Source organism: Elephantulus edwardii, unplaced genomic scaffold, assembly GCF_000299155.1.
Source record: "Elephantulus edwardii isolate Elephantulus edwardi_28Jun2011 unplaced genomic scaffold, EleEdw1.0 scaffold00204, whole genome shotgun sequence".
Taxonomy (NCBI): Eukaryota; Metazoa; Chordata; class Mammalia; order Macroscelidea; family Macroscelididae; genus Elephantulus; species Elephantulus edwardii.
The window spans coordinates 2,484,277-2,498,329 of NW_006399954.1; the positions used below are offsets into that span (position 1 = coordinate 2,484,277).

Sequence of the window (14,053 nt, forward strand, 5' to 3'; positions counted from 1 at the left end):
ATCCATATCCATATCCATATCCACATCCATATCTGTCTGTCTATCTATCTATCTATCTATCTATCTATCTATCTATCTATCTATCTATCTATCTCTGTCTCTGTCTCTCTATCTCTATAGCTATCTATCTATCTATCTATCTATCTATCTATCTATCTATCTATCGAGAGAGAAGTATTCCTTTTTGAGGCTGTTTGATATTTAGGTGTATTTCTCCATTTATCACAATTATACATGCATCTTTTCTTTCTCTTTCTTTGAGAAAGTAAGCTTTTTGAAGTAAAATAAAGTCTCTAGGTATTGCAAATTGCCACAAAATCTGAAAATTCAATCCTTGAGATCACTATGAGGCAGTTCTACTTTGACACGCATGTACCAGAAGCAACTCCATAAGGTTTTCAATTTGTGGACAGTAATTGTTTCTTTCTTCCAGGAGTCTCCTACCCCTTGTTTAGGCACACACCCAAGAATATATTTGTTGGATGGAAGGATTCTAAACTTCCAGAGGCTAAGAAGTATGTGTACACCTCTGTTAAAACCTCTTGTGTTGGAAGAACCTGGCATCTTGCAGAATGAATGCTTGATAACATGGAGAGGAGAGAAGTGCCCCAGCTTCCAGTCTCCCTTCTGCCATCTAAGGTCTCTGCTGGCTGTCCAAGACCCACTCCTCTTCCAAAGAAAATGTTCCTCTCTAATTCCTTTGTCCCAGACAGGCATTTCTCAGCACTGGAAAGGCTGGCTATAATGAGTCAATTGTCATCCTGGCAACACTGGAGGGTTTTTGAAAACACTTGCATATCTCAGGAGCAGCAAAAAGCATATATATCTCACGATTGCCCTGGGACTCCAGAGCCAGCTTCCGCTCCCACGTGGTGGCTACAAGCCAGCCCCAGCTGTGGGGGAGTCAGGAGAAGCCTTTTGAAGTGCTGCAGATTTCAAGCAGGGAATCAGTCAACATCTCCCTGAGCAGCCTGGAGTGGGAACAAGAAATACGCTTGATAACGGGAAGATGCTGGAAGAACAGTGGAGCCTGCACCTCTCTTGGGATGAAGCACTCTGCAAAGAAAAATTAAAATGAGAAGAGATGGGAGTGGCAAAACAGCTTCCATTTAAAGAGTGGCAGACATGGGGCTTCTTTGTATCATGAAATCAGACATGATGTCAGGTGATTCTGGAAAGGAATTACTGATTGCGACTTGGAATGGAAATCTAGTTTGATCAGAGTTACAATATCAAATACCTCTTGTTGATTCTCAGAGATGGAATTAAAGACTACATTAAGCAGGAGTAGGCAGCACTGACCTGGGAAATGTGGACATCTGTGCTGGTGTCCTTCACTTCACTTCCGTTTTCCACTCACAGATATCAGTAGTATTTGTAACTGTGATACCATACAGGCAGCAGAGTGATTCCGAAGAAGCATAAACATAAGTCAGACAATTTCAGATTTCAATCTAGTTCTGTCTTTAAGAGTTACTAAATTATTTAACCTCTGCGATACTTAGTTTATGTACTAAAGGGAAAAATAATGTTCTGAACTCATAGAGTTATGAAGAGGAAGACAAAAGTATACTAGGTCAATATTCAGTTCAAGTCGAGTTTGCTAATTGTGAATGTAAAGTTTGTCCTATGATACTGGTATTCAGAATTCCCTGTGAGATTTTTAGAAACTTTTCCATCCTTTTTTTAAATTTTTTTTTTAAGTCTGAATTTCAGATGCATTTAAAAAATACTGTTACATGTGTCCAGGATTCATAAAGTTTTTGTTGTTGTTAGAAATTCCTAAGAAGTTATTTCATGAAATCCAGGGAAATCCAATCCAATGACAACATAATAAAATAATAAAACTGCCATATGGCCCAATAAAGCATTGTTGTTTTAGTTGTTGTTCTTAGGTGCCTTTGAGTTGAGAATGACTCATAGAGAACCTACAGACAACAGAGCTGAATCTCGTCCTATCCTGTGACCGCCTCATAGTCTCTGACACACTCAAGACCATTGCCATAGTCATTGTGTCAATCCACTTGATTGAAAGTCCCTCCACCTTTCTAAACATGATGTCCCTCTTAAAGGAATAGCCTCTCATATCAACATGCCCAAAGTACGTTCAATAAAGTTTTCTCATCTTGGCCTCCAAGGAGCACTCTGGCTGTACTCTGGATGAGAAATCCAAAATACATCTGTTTGTTCTTTTGGCAGACAGTGGGATATTCAATGCTCTTCTCCAACACTATAGTTAAAAGACGCCTATTATTCTTTTGCCATTCTAATAAGCCATTACAATGATGGAGAAACACTACATGAATGAATTGGTTGTTAACTATTAGAATTATTGATGAATTGATGTTGTTGTTATGTGCCATTGAGTTGTCTGCAACTCATAGTGACCCTATGTACAACAGCCCTAAACCCCGCTTTATCCTGTGCCAATCTTCTTATCTTGACACACCTACCCCCATTACCCCAGTCACTGAATTAATCTATCTTATAGAGTGTCTTCACTTCCTGCACTGTCCCTCCACCTTCCCAAGCAAGACATCCCTCTCCAAGGACTAGTCCCTTCTTGCAACATGTTCAAAGTATGTCAGACAAAGCTTCAGAATCCTTGCCTCCAGGGAGCAACCTGGTTCAATCCTTTCCAGGACAAGCATGTTTGTTCTCTTATCAGTCCATGGTATATTTAAAACTCTTCTCCAACACCACAGATAAAAGGCATCAATCCTGGCTGCTGGAAAAAAGAGTATTGATTTTGGAGTCAAGCAAACTAAAGTTGTTTACAATCTTAGTCTCCTCATTATCCATCATGATGCTGCCAATTGGCCAGGTGGTGAGAATCTTTGTTTTGTTGATATTGAGCTTCTATCCATATTGAAGGTCCTTGACCTTCTGCAGCAAGTGCTTTAGGTCCTCTTCAGTTTCAGCAAGCAGGGTTGTGTCATCTTCATAATGCATACTGTTGATGAGTCTTCCTCCAATCCTGATAGTATATTTTTCCTCATAGAGTCTAGCCTCCTGGATAATCTATTCTGCATATAGATTGAAAAGATATGGAGATAGGAAACATTCCTGGTGCACACCCTTCCCAATTTTGAACATAGAATGTTCCTTTGCACTGGTCCAAGTATTGGTTTTGCAGAAGCATAATCAAGTGTTCTGGGGTTCTCATTCTTCTCAGAGTTAGCCACATAGATTGATTAATTAATTAGCATGCTATTAGAAACCATTCTATTCACTTGAGAGGGAGAATTTCATAGAGCTTCAGGGAAGAATTCCATTACTATTTTGCACTGGTCTACCTGTGTTACTTACGGATATTGTCGGCAGAATATTGCATGATTCAAGAAGCATCAAAAGGAGATGGAAGGAGTATAGAGAATCATTGTACTGAAAAGAATTGGCTGACACAAAAGAATTTCAAGAAACAACATATGAGCAAGAGGCAGTGGTGATGAAGGAGAAAGTTCAGGCTGCTCTGAAAGACTTGGCAAAAAAAAACAAAACTTAAAGCCCCAGGAACTGATGGAATACCAATTGACGTATTTTAGCAAACAGATACTGCCCTGCATGTGCTCATTAAGTGATGTCAAGAAATCTGGAGGACAACTAGTTGGCCAACTGATTGGAAGAAATCCATATTTATTCCCATTCCAAAAAGAGATGACTGAAAGAGTGTGGAAATTATCGAACAATATTACTAATATCACACACTAACAAAACCCTGCTGTAGATTATCCAGAAATGACTTAAACAGTACATTGACAGGGAACTACCAGAAATACAAGCTGGGCTTAGAAGAGGTCATGACATTAGAGACATTATTGCTAATGTCAGATGGATTTTGGTAGAAAGCAGAGACTACCAGAACAGAAGAATGTCTGTGTTTCATTGACTATGCAAAGACATTTGACTGTGTAGATCACAATAATTTGTGCCTAACCTTGAGGAAAATGGGAAGAACATAACACTTGATCATGCTTATGTGAAACCTATACTTGGACCAAGAAGCAGTCCTCAGAACAGAGCAAGGAAACACTGCATGGTTCAAAATCAAGAAAGGAGTGTGTCAGGGATACATCCGTTACCAGTACCTTTTCAATCTGTATGCAGAACATTTGGAAAACAGGGATTTATAAGGAGGAATGTGGCATCAAGATTGGAGGGACACTCATTAACAGCCTATGATATGCAGATGATACAACCTTGCTTGCTGAAACAGAAGAATACCGGAAGCATTGCTGCAAAAGTCAAGGAGTGTCATCTTTAATATACATTGAAGCTCAACATCAAGAAGACAAAGATTCTCACCTCTGAGCCATTTGGCAGCACCATAATAGATGGAGAAGAGATTGAGGTTGTTAACAACTACAGCTTAACTAGGATCCACAATCAACACTCTTAATACCAGCAGTCAGGAAATCAAAAGACTAATTGCATTGGGAAAATCTGCTGTCATAGTCCTCTCCAGAGTGCTGAAGAGAAATGATATCAGTCTAGGTAGAAAAGTATGCCTAATCCAGTCCATGGTCTTCTCAATTACTTGTTAGGCTTCAGAAAGTTGGACAATGACTAAGGATGACAGAAGAAGAATAGATGCCTTCAAATTATGGTGCTGGGGAAGAGTCTTGAACATATCATGGACTGCCAAGAAAACTAAATTGGTTTATCTTGGAGAGGTTGAAACCAAGTCTTTTCTTGGAGGTTAGGATTTTTAAGCTCTGCCTCACTTCAGGCACATGGACAGGAGAGACCAGTCCTTGGAGAAGGACGCCATGCTCAGAAGAATGGATGGACAGCACAGGAGAGGGAGACCCCGGATGAGATGGATTGATACAGTAACTGGGTCAATGGGGTTGGTGTGTCAAAATTAGTGAGACTGGCTCAAAACAGGGAAGGGTTCAGAGCAGCTGAACATAGGGTCGCTATGCATCATAGGCAACTTGACCAATAACATTTTATGACAGGTTTGGAAGCAGGAGTGGCATCCATTTCCTAGACATCTTGCCTCCAAAAACTCTGTGAAGTTTGATAAATGTCAATAGGTGTAGAGGGGCTCCAGGCCTTTTGTTCTTAGGGTCACTATGAGTTGCGCTTGACTTGAAGGCAATCAAACATCAACAACAACAACCTGAGTTACTTATACTACACAGCCTTACTTGCTAAAAATGAAGAGAGCTTGAAACACTTACTTTAAAAGATCAAAGACTAAAGCCTTCAATATGAGATACATTACAATGAGAAACATCTTCAGTACTAGACAACAGATAACACTGTGACAGATAGAGAAAATATTTTTCAACAATTTAATTTTGCTTGGATACATAAAGAAATCAAAAGATGTGTTGTATTGGGAAAATCTGACAAAGACTTCTCCAAAGAGAACAAAATCTCTTCTCTAAAGAGCAACAATGTCACTTTAAAGACTAAAGTGCACGTTTCCTAAGCAGTGGTTTTTTCAATTATTTGTTTTACATTTGAAAGTTGGACAGTGGGTAAGGATGACAGAAGAATTGATGTCTTTGAACTACAGTGTTGAAGGAATGTACTGAGTGGACTACCAAAGGACAAACAACTTTATGAGAGAGGAAGTATGGCCATAGTGCTCCTTAGTGGCCAGGTTGGTGGAACTTCATTTCACCTACTGTGGGCTTAATGTCAAAAGGAGTCCGTCCTTGTAAAAAGATATATTGGGGAAGGTAAAGGATCAGAGAAAAAGAAGAAGCCACTAAAAAAAGGTGGATTGACACAGTGATTATAATAGTAGATTTCCCATATTCAAGATTTTCAGAGTGGCACAGGATAGGGCAAAGTTCAGATTTATTTTTCATAGAGTTGCTATGAATTGTAGTCAATTCTATGGCATCTATCAGCAACAGCTATCTTGTCATTCTCTTTGTGAGGTAATAAACGAAATACTTAGCTAAAAGTAGCTAATAATGTAGTCGTCCTCCCGTGAATTCCAATGTCATTACCCATGTTTAAATGAAAGATCACATGACCACCTTGCAATGGATATCAGCAGGTTGCTCCTTGGAGGCAAGGATTTTTAAACCCTGTCTCCCATACTTTGAACATGTTGCTAAAAGGGGCATGTCCTTGAAGAAGGATATCATGCTTGGGTAGAGGGTCAGCACAGGATAGGAAGACCCTGGATGAAGTGGATTGACACAGTGACTATGTCAATGGGGCCAGGTGTTTCAGGGATGATGAGGTTGGCTTAGGATACAACAGGGTTCAGAGTCATTGTTCATAAGGTCATTCTGAGTCCTGGTCAACTTGATGGCACAGAACAACAAACAAAAACAGGAATGTTACATTGTTATGACTCAAGCTTTCTCAAGAGAAAGATCAAAGACTAATAAAATGTGTAAGCTTGCAAATGCCATTGGAAATACTGAAATCTAGGCTAATTTCTGATTGTCACAATATAATTATAGAGAGCATGCTATAATCTAATTTTGGTTTATTTTCTTTTTGTAATCTGTGCAAAATGTGTTTTAAACAGAGAATAAATACAAGAATTTCTTTTCCTTGTCAGTTTCTTTACCCTCTCTTTTTCCCCCATTCTATCTTCCTTCTCTTCCTTCCCCCTTTCTTTCAGCCTCCTTTCTCTTTCCCCCCTCCATTCTTCTCTCTCTTTTTTGTTTCTTCTTTGAAATGTATGCCCCTTTTATAATCAGATTATATTAATTAATAATTCCATTGTTTTCCTTGTACACTTTGTCACTTTTTCCAAGCTCCCTCCTCTTCCCTATTCTTTATTAATAAAGGTAACTTTTTCTCCTTCAAGTGATTATCAAGTGTTAGGTATCCATGAGTTAAAGGTAAATAATCCAATAGAAAAATGGGCACAGGATATGAACAGGCACTTCACCGAAGACGACATTCAGATGGCTAACAAGCACATGAAGAAATGCTCAAAATCCCTAGCCCTAAGAGAGATGCAAATTAAAACAACTATGAGATATCATTTCACCCCAGTCAAAATAGCAAAATTTAACAGAACAGCAAGTAACAAATGCTGGCGAGGTTGTGGAGAAACTGGAACCCTGATTCACTGTTGGTGGGAGTGTAAAATGGTGCAACCACTGTGGAAAGTAGTATGGCGCTTTCTCAAAAAGTTGCAAATAGAGATACCATTTGACCCAGCAATTCCACTACTGGGAATATACCCTGAAGAGACCATAGCTGACATCCAAGCAGATATATGCACACCCATGTTTATTGCAGCTTTGTTCACAATAGCAAGGAGTTGGAAACAACCTAAGTGCCCATCAGCAAAAGAATGGCTAGAGAAGCTGTGGTATATTTGCACAATGGAATACTATGCTGCATTAAAAAACAAGGAACTCATGCAATATTATTCAAAATGGTTGACTCTGGAGAACATTATGCTGAGTGAAATATCCCAGTCACAAAAGGACAAATATTACATGATGCCACTGTTGTAGAATGGGACTGTCCTTGGGGTTGGGGAGAGACTGAGTAAGATGGGTTCAGTAATGTATACTGCACTGAAACAGAGGAGGGAGAAAACTGTTTAAAAGAGATATATAACTAGGTGTTTCTGTCATCACAGGAGTCTAGAGCGAGGGCTACATGGTGGAGGGGACCTGGGGGAGGGTTTGTAAAACAATGAAAGAATCTTTTCTTTCACTTTTCCATAATTTTTGACTCATGTACTTATAACTTGTTAGTCAAATTTGTGTCTTCTAGGTTGCAACACCCCCATGATACATCCTCAAGGATATGAACATGTATGGCTAAGCACAATTGATAACAGTGCATCTAAATTCCAAAATCAATCTCCATAATAGTCTATGTGTTTCCTACTGCCAAAGGGGCCCTTTAGAGTAGTGAGAGAAGACCTTCACCCTGAAACCCACAGCGTCCCTTTTCAGCAGGAAGTAGCTAAGAGAATATGCCATCCCCTTTTCCTTATGACTCAGGGTGAAGTCTCTCTCAGGGAGGAGTGATAGGGAATGGCAAAGGACACACTGACAAAGAAGATTAATCAGAACTGGCTTTGACAAGCACTGTGGCATTTGGACAAGAACAAACTGGGAGGAGGGTAGAGAGAATGGTGCAACAATGAATGAATGGAAGCCCAAAATCTCTGTAAATGTTTATGAAAATTAATAAAATATAATTATAGAAAAAAAAAAAATATATGCAATAGATACATAATAAAAAAAATCTAGTGAATAAAGTGTTCCTGTAGATTCCATGCAACGGGCACTTTCCTAGGACCCTGGGATAAAACAAATAATTAAGGGATACTTCTCTCAAGAAATTAAAATACATAATTGTAGGGTCATGAGTTTATTGTTCAAAATCGCTCTCCTAGCTATGGTTTTGACTTTACAAACATGACTGGAAAGGGACTTGAATTAGAATGTGTATAAGCAAATAATTAAGAGATTGTTCAGTTTTTCACATCCCACACATTCAAATTGAGCAAATTTAGCAGAAAATAGGAGACTCTCACTATCAGCATGGAAGTGATAGTAGTAGAAGAGGGCAGTGTTCATTTTTTGGGGGCCAGAGGTTTCTGTGTTTAGTCAGACATGAAACAGCAGTAGCCTCAGCACAGGATCAGAGATCAAAATGAGACAGAACTAACATGGGACTGCTTTGCCAGGATTCTTCAGTCCAGTTTGATGGAGCACTGAGGATAGATGCCAAAATTAGCCAGATGAGGGAACTTTGTTAACACTAATGTAAGCAGTAAAACTGAAGGTCAAGGAACTTGGAGAGCACACTTGAGAAGCTGTCTAAACTGAGGAACTGTATTCTTTTGCCAACCTGAATTATAACCTATTACCTGCCTAGTAAATCCTGTAGCCATGAATATGATTTTGTAAAATCTGTGTGCTCATTGCGATAGATTTTTATCCCAGCTTTAAAGCAGTTTGGTTGGTGCAGGAATTAATAGAAATATACATGTGGGAGAGTGGAAGTCATGTCTTACCTTTTGGGAATCGGTTTTGTATGGTAGATATCACTGATGAGGAGTATTGCTCTTTTTGAAGTTAATAGAGGCTTGACTCAGTTGTCCTGATGCCATCTCACTTTTTGCAAAATTAAAAAGTTATTTAAACTTCACATTCCAGTATGAATTTGTCTACTCAATTTATTTAATACTTGCTCAAAGGTTTCCGTTTTAAAATAGCTTTTAGGCAATAATTAAACATGCCATGCTGGCACTAAGAGTTTCCACATACCAGTTTAGCCACAGTACATAATTAAAACTAGTAGATTGACATTTTTTAAAATCTTGTTTTAAAATTATTTTATATTGGTTTGCTGACCAAGTTCATATACATTGTACTCCACAATATTCTTTTTCTTTTTTATTTTGTATACTTTAATTTCAGAACAAAATAAACAAAACTCACAATACACAATATCCCACCTCATTCTTGAGGTTGAGGCCAGAGTTACATCCTGTCTTAACACACAGGACAGGAAAGAAAAATACTAGCTATCAGCAGATGGAGCCAGATGGGAGAGGGCAACTCATGGCTGCTGTGGGAACCACAAGGGTGCTATACAGGGGCAAGGGGGTGTCACAGTAGGAACTTTTAATCCACTTCTTCCTTGCGAGGTGCATCCTCATCACCCTCAAGTGGGGGCATCTCATCAGGAACAGCAGCACTGGGTTCCTCAGCAGTCATCTCATCTTCATCAATGCCTAAGCCTAGCTTAATCATGTGGTATATGCAGTTGGAGTGAGTCTGGGGATCCTCAAGGGAGAAACCAGAAGAGAGCAGTGCAGTTTCAAACAGCAGCACCACCAGGTCCTTAACAGCTTTGTCATTCTTGTCTGCTTCAGCCTTCTGTCTCAGTGTTTCAACAATTGGATGATCGGAGTTAATCTCCAGATGCTTTTTAGCCATCATGTAGCCCATTGTCGAGTTGTCCTGAAGTGCCTGTGCTTTCATGACAACCATATTGGCTGTCCAGCCATATGTGCTAGTCATGATGCAGCAGGGTGAAGATACAAGCCTATTAGAAATTGTCACTTTCTCGACCTTCTTATCCAAAATTTCCTTCATGAGCTTACAGAGATTCTCAGACTTGGCCTTGATCTCCTCCATTTTCTTTTTCTCCTCTTTATCCTCAGGTAGTTCTAGGCCCTTCTTGGTGACGGAAACCAGGATTTTCCCATCAAACTCCTTGAGCTGTTGCACACAGTACTCATCGATAGGTTCAGTCATATACACAACCTCAAAGCCCCACTTGTGCACTTGTTCCACAAAAGCAGAGTTGGCCACCTGCTCTTTGCTCTCACCAGTGATGTAATAAATGGGCTTCTGGGTCTCCTTCATGCGGGACACATATTCTGAGAGAGAAGTCATCTCATCTCCAGACTGGGAAATGTGATAGCGAAGTAGCTCAGAAAGGTGACGCCGGTTAGTAGAATCTTCATGTATCCCAAGCTTCAGGTTTTTAGAGAATGCCTCATAGAATGTCTTGTAGTTCTCCTTGTCTTTCTGCCAACTCAGAGAAGAGCTCAAGGCACTTCTTGACAATGTTTTTGCGGATGACCTTCAAGATTTTGTTCTGTTGCAGCATTTTATGAGAAATGTTGAGGGGCAGATCCTCTGAGTCAACCACACCATGGATGAACTTCAGATACTCTGGTATCCACTCATCACAACTGTCCATGATGAACATGTGGCGAACATAAAGTTTAATGTTATTCTTCTTTTTCTTGTTCTCAAAGAGATCAAAGGGAGCCCGGCGAGGGATAAAGAGCAATGCCCTGAATTCCAGCTGGCCCTCTACTGAGAAGTGCTTTTCTGCCAAGTGGTCTTCCCAGTCATTAGTGAGACTCCTGTAGAACTCTCCATATTCCTCCTGTGTGATGTCATCAAGATTTCTGGTCCAAATGGGCTTAGTCTTGTTCAGTTCTTCCCTATCAATGTACTTCTCCTTAATTTTTTTTTTCTTTTTCTTGTCTTTACCAGTGTTATCCTCCTCATCTGAACCCACATCTTCTATCTTGGGCTTCTCTTCATCATCCTTATCTTCCTCTTTCTTATCTTTCTCTTCTTCTGCCTCATCATCACTGATTTCCTTCTCTCGTTCTTTCTCCAGATAGAGGGTGATGGTGTAGCCTATGAATTGTGAGTGCTTCTTCACTACTTCTTTGACTCGTCTCTCTTCTAAGTATTCTGTCTGGTCTTCTTTAAGGTGCAAAATTACTTTAGTACCCTGACCATCGTTAGCACGAACTGTGAAGGAATCCCCAGCTGAAGACTCTCAGGTGTACTGTTCATCATCATTGTGTTTTGTGATGACTACCACTTTCTCTGCCACCAGATAGGCAGAATAAAAGCCAGCACAAAACTGACCAATCATGGAGATGACTGCACCAGCCTGCAGAGCCTCCATCAAGGTTTTGGTACCAGACTTGGCAATTGTTCCCAAGTTATTTATGAGCTCAGTCTTGGTCATGCCAATGCCTGTGTCCATAAGAGTCAAAGTACGTTCCTGGGGGTTAGGGATGATATCAATTTTCAGCTCTTTCCCACTGCCCAGCTTGGAAGGGTCTGTCAGGCTCTCATAGCAAATCTTGTCCAATGCATCAGAAGCATTAGAGATGAACTCTTTAAGGAAAATGTCCTTGTTGGAATAGAAGGTATTGATGATAAAAGACATAAGTTGGGCAATCTCTGCCTGAAAGACAAAGGTCTCCACCTCCTCCTCCCCATGTTGCACTTCCTCAGGCATCTTGATGAAAAGGGTTCCAAGTACCAAAGGGGTGAAGGCAGGGTCTAAGACCAGGCCGTACAAGACTAACCAGCTGTGAGGGGGTGGCTCCACAAAATATTCTTAATTCGCATTGTGTTTCATACAATCATTCCCAGTCACTATGTTTTATAAAATTAACCACCATTGGTCTCTGCCCACCATCACTCTGTCTTAAGTCCCTGCTGGATCTTTCTCATTTCCTTTACCCCCTCCCTCTACTTACCAAATTGTGCAATCCTGTGATTTCTCCCTACCCATCTTCACCCAACTCCTTCCACCCTTTTCTCCTTGGATCACCATACGTGTTTCACTAGTTATCCTTTTAGTTTTACAATTCAGTATTAGTAAATACTATGCAGTATTAATCCTTATGAGACTGAGTTTGTTCACTCAGCATCATGCTCTCCAGTCTCTACCAAATAATGTAGAATTTTTGGAAATTGTTTCTCCCCTGTGTTGCTTAGCATTTCATCATGTGTATTTACAATAATATCTCAATCCATTCAATTGTGGATGAAAATTTGAGCTGTTTTCATGATGGTGAATAATGCTTCTATGAACATTGGTGTATAAATCTGTGTCTTAGTTATAATTACCTATGGAATATTTATTTCTAGGAGTGAATAGCTGAGTTGTATGAAATTTCTATGTTCAGCTTTTTTTTAGGAAATGCTAAACTGCCTTACAGAGTGGTTGTATCGTTGCAACATCCCACTAACAGCGTATGAGAGTTCTCACCTCTCCACCTCCTCTCCAACATTTGTTGTTTGTTTTCCTGCTAAGCACTGCTACAATGAGAGATATCTCATTGTGGTTTTGATTTACAACTTTTTTATTGCTGCAATATTGATCATTCCTTCACGTGTCTGCTGGCCATCCGAATGGCTTTCTCTGTGAAAAGTCTTTCCGTGTCTTTTGCCCATTTTACAATTGAGTGATCAGTCTTTTTCTTGTTGTTATGAGACCCTTGTCTGAGATGTTATTGTCAAATATTTTCCCCCTAGTCAGGTTTTCTTTTCATCCTGTTGGAAACCATTCTTGATGCACACAAAAGATTATTTAATCTTTAGTAGATCCCATTCATTAATTTTTATCCTCTCCAGACTGTGCATTTCTGGTTGTATTTCTTGTTGTTTCATTTTGGAGGAACATTCTTCTAAGTTATACAGCACTCTTCTGTCAATTTTCTGTACTAAGGTAATCTGTGTTTGCTGTGAAACTGAACCTTGCGCCAACAGCTGCCTGTGGTGAACATTGTTTGATGGAGCTCCCAGTTTTAAGACCTATTTGGAAGCAGACATGGTTTTCACTTCCTAAACCACGTGCCTCTGGAAACTCTATGAACCTGGAGAAATGACTATGGTTAGAGAAAGGTTTCAGGCCTTTTGTTCATAGAGTCTCTATGAATTGTCCTCAACTTGATAGCAATGAACAACAAACTAAACGGTCAACTACCTCAAACAGTGTTTTGTTTGAGTCCTTGGGGTTTTCTGTGTATACGATCATATCATCTGTATGCAGCAACAGTTTAATCATCTCTTTGCTGATCTGGATGTCACTTATCTTATTTCCTTCTTTTGTTGTATTGCCCTAGCAAATATTTTCAATACAATATTGAATAGAAGTGATGACAGTGGGAACCTTTGTGTTGTTCCTGTTCTCAAGGAAAATGCTTTTATCTTTTCTCCATTGAAAATGATATTGGCTCTTGGCTTTGCATGTATACTTTTCACTATGTTGAGGAAATCTGTTCCTATTTTGTTGAGTGCCTTAATGAGGGATGAGTGTTGCATTTTGTCAACTGCCTTTTCTGCAACAAGTGCTAGGATCATATGGTTCTTGTTATTTGTTTTCTTAAATAGTGATTTACAATAATTATTTTTTCTTATGTTAAACCATCCTTGCATACCTGTTATGAATTTAATTTGGTCATGATTTTTATATGCTTTTGGATTCTAATGGCTGAATTTTTTTAAGGACTTTTTAATCTATAAGAGATATTGATGTGTAGTTTTCTTTTTTGGCAGTATCTTTCCCTGACTTTGGTATTAGGGTTATGCTTATTTTGTAGAATATCTGTGAAACATGTCTCTTTCTCAATTTTTTGAGATAATTTAAGTAAAATTGATAATTAATATCTGAATATTTTGTAGAATTCAGCTGCAACGCCATCTAGTCCAGGACTTTTCTTGGTGGAGTAATCTTTTTGTGACCTGTTCAATTTCTTCTTTTGTGATGGAGCTCTTCAAGTGCTCTACTTCTATTAATGTCAATCTGGGTAGGGCATGCATGAGTT

The 14,053-nt window shown here is 39.3% G+C and overlaps 1 pseudogene; it reads right to left on the reverse strand.

Annotated features, from left to right (window-relative positions):
* Window positions 1-9,581: 9,581 nt before the first annotated feature.
* Window positions 9,582-11,736, reverse strand: LOC102874123 (annotated as a pseudogene).
* Between the last annotated feature and the right edge of the window lie 2,317 nt (window positions 11,737-14,053).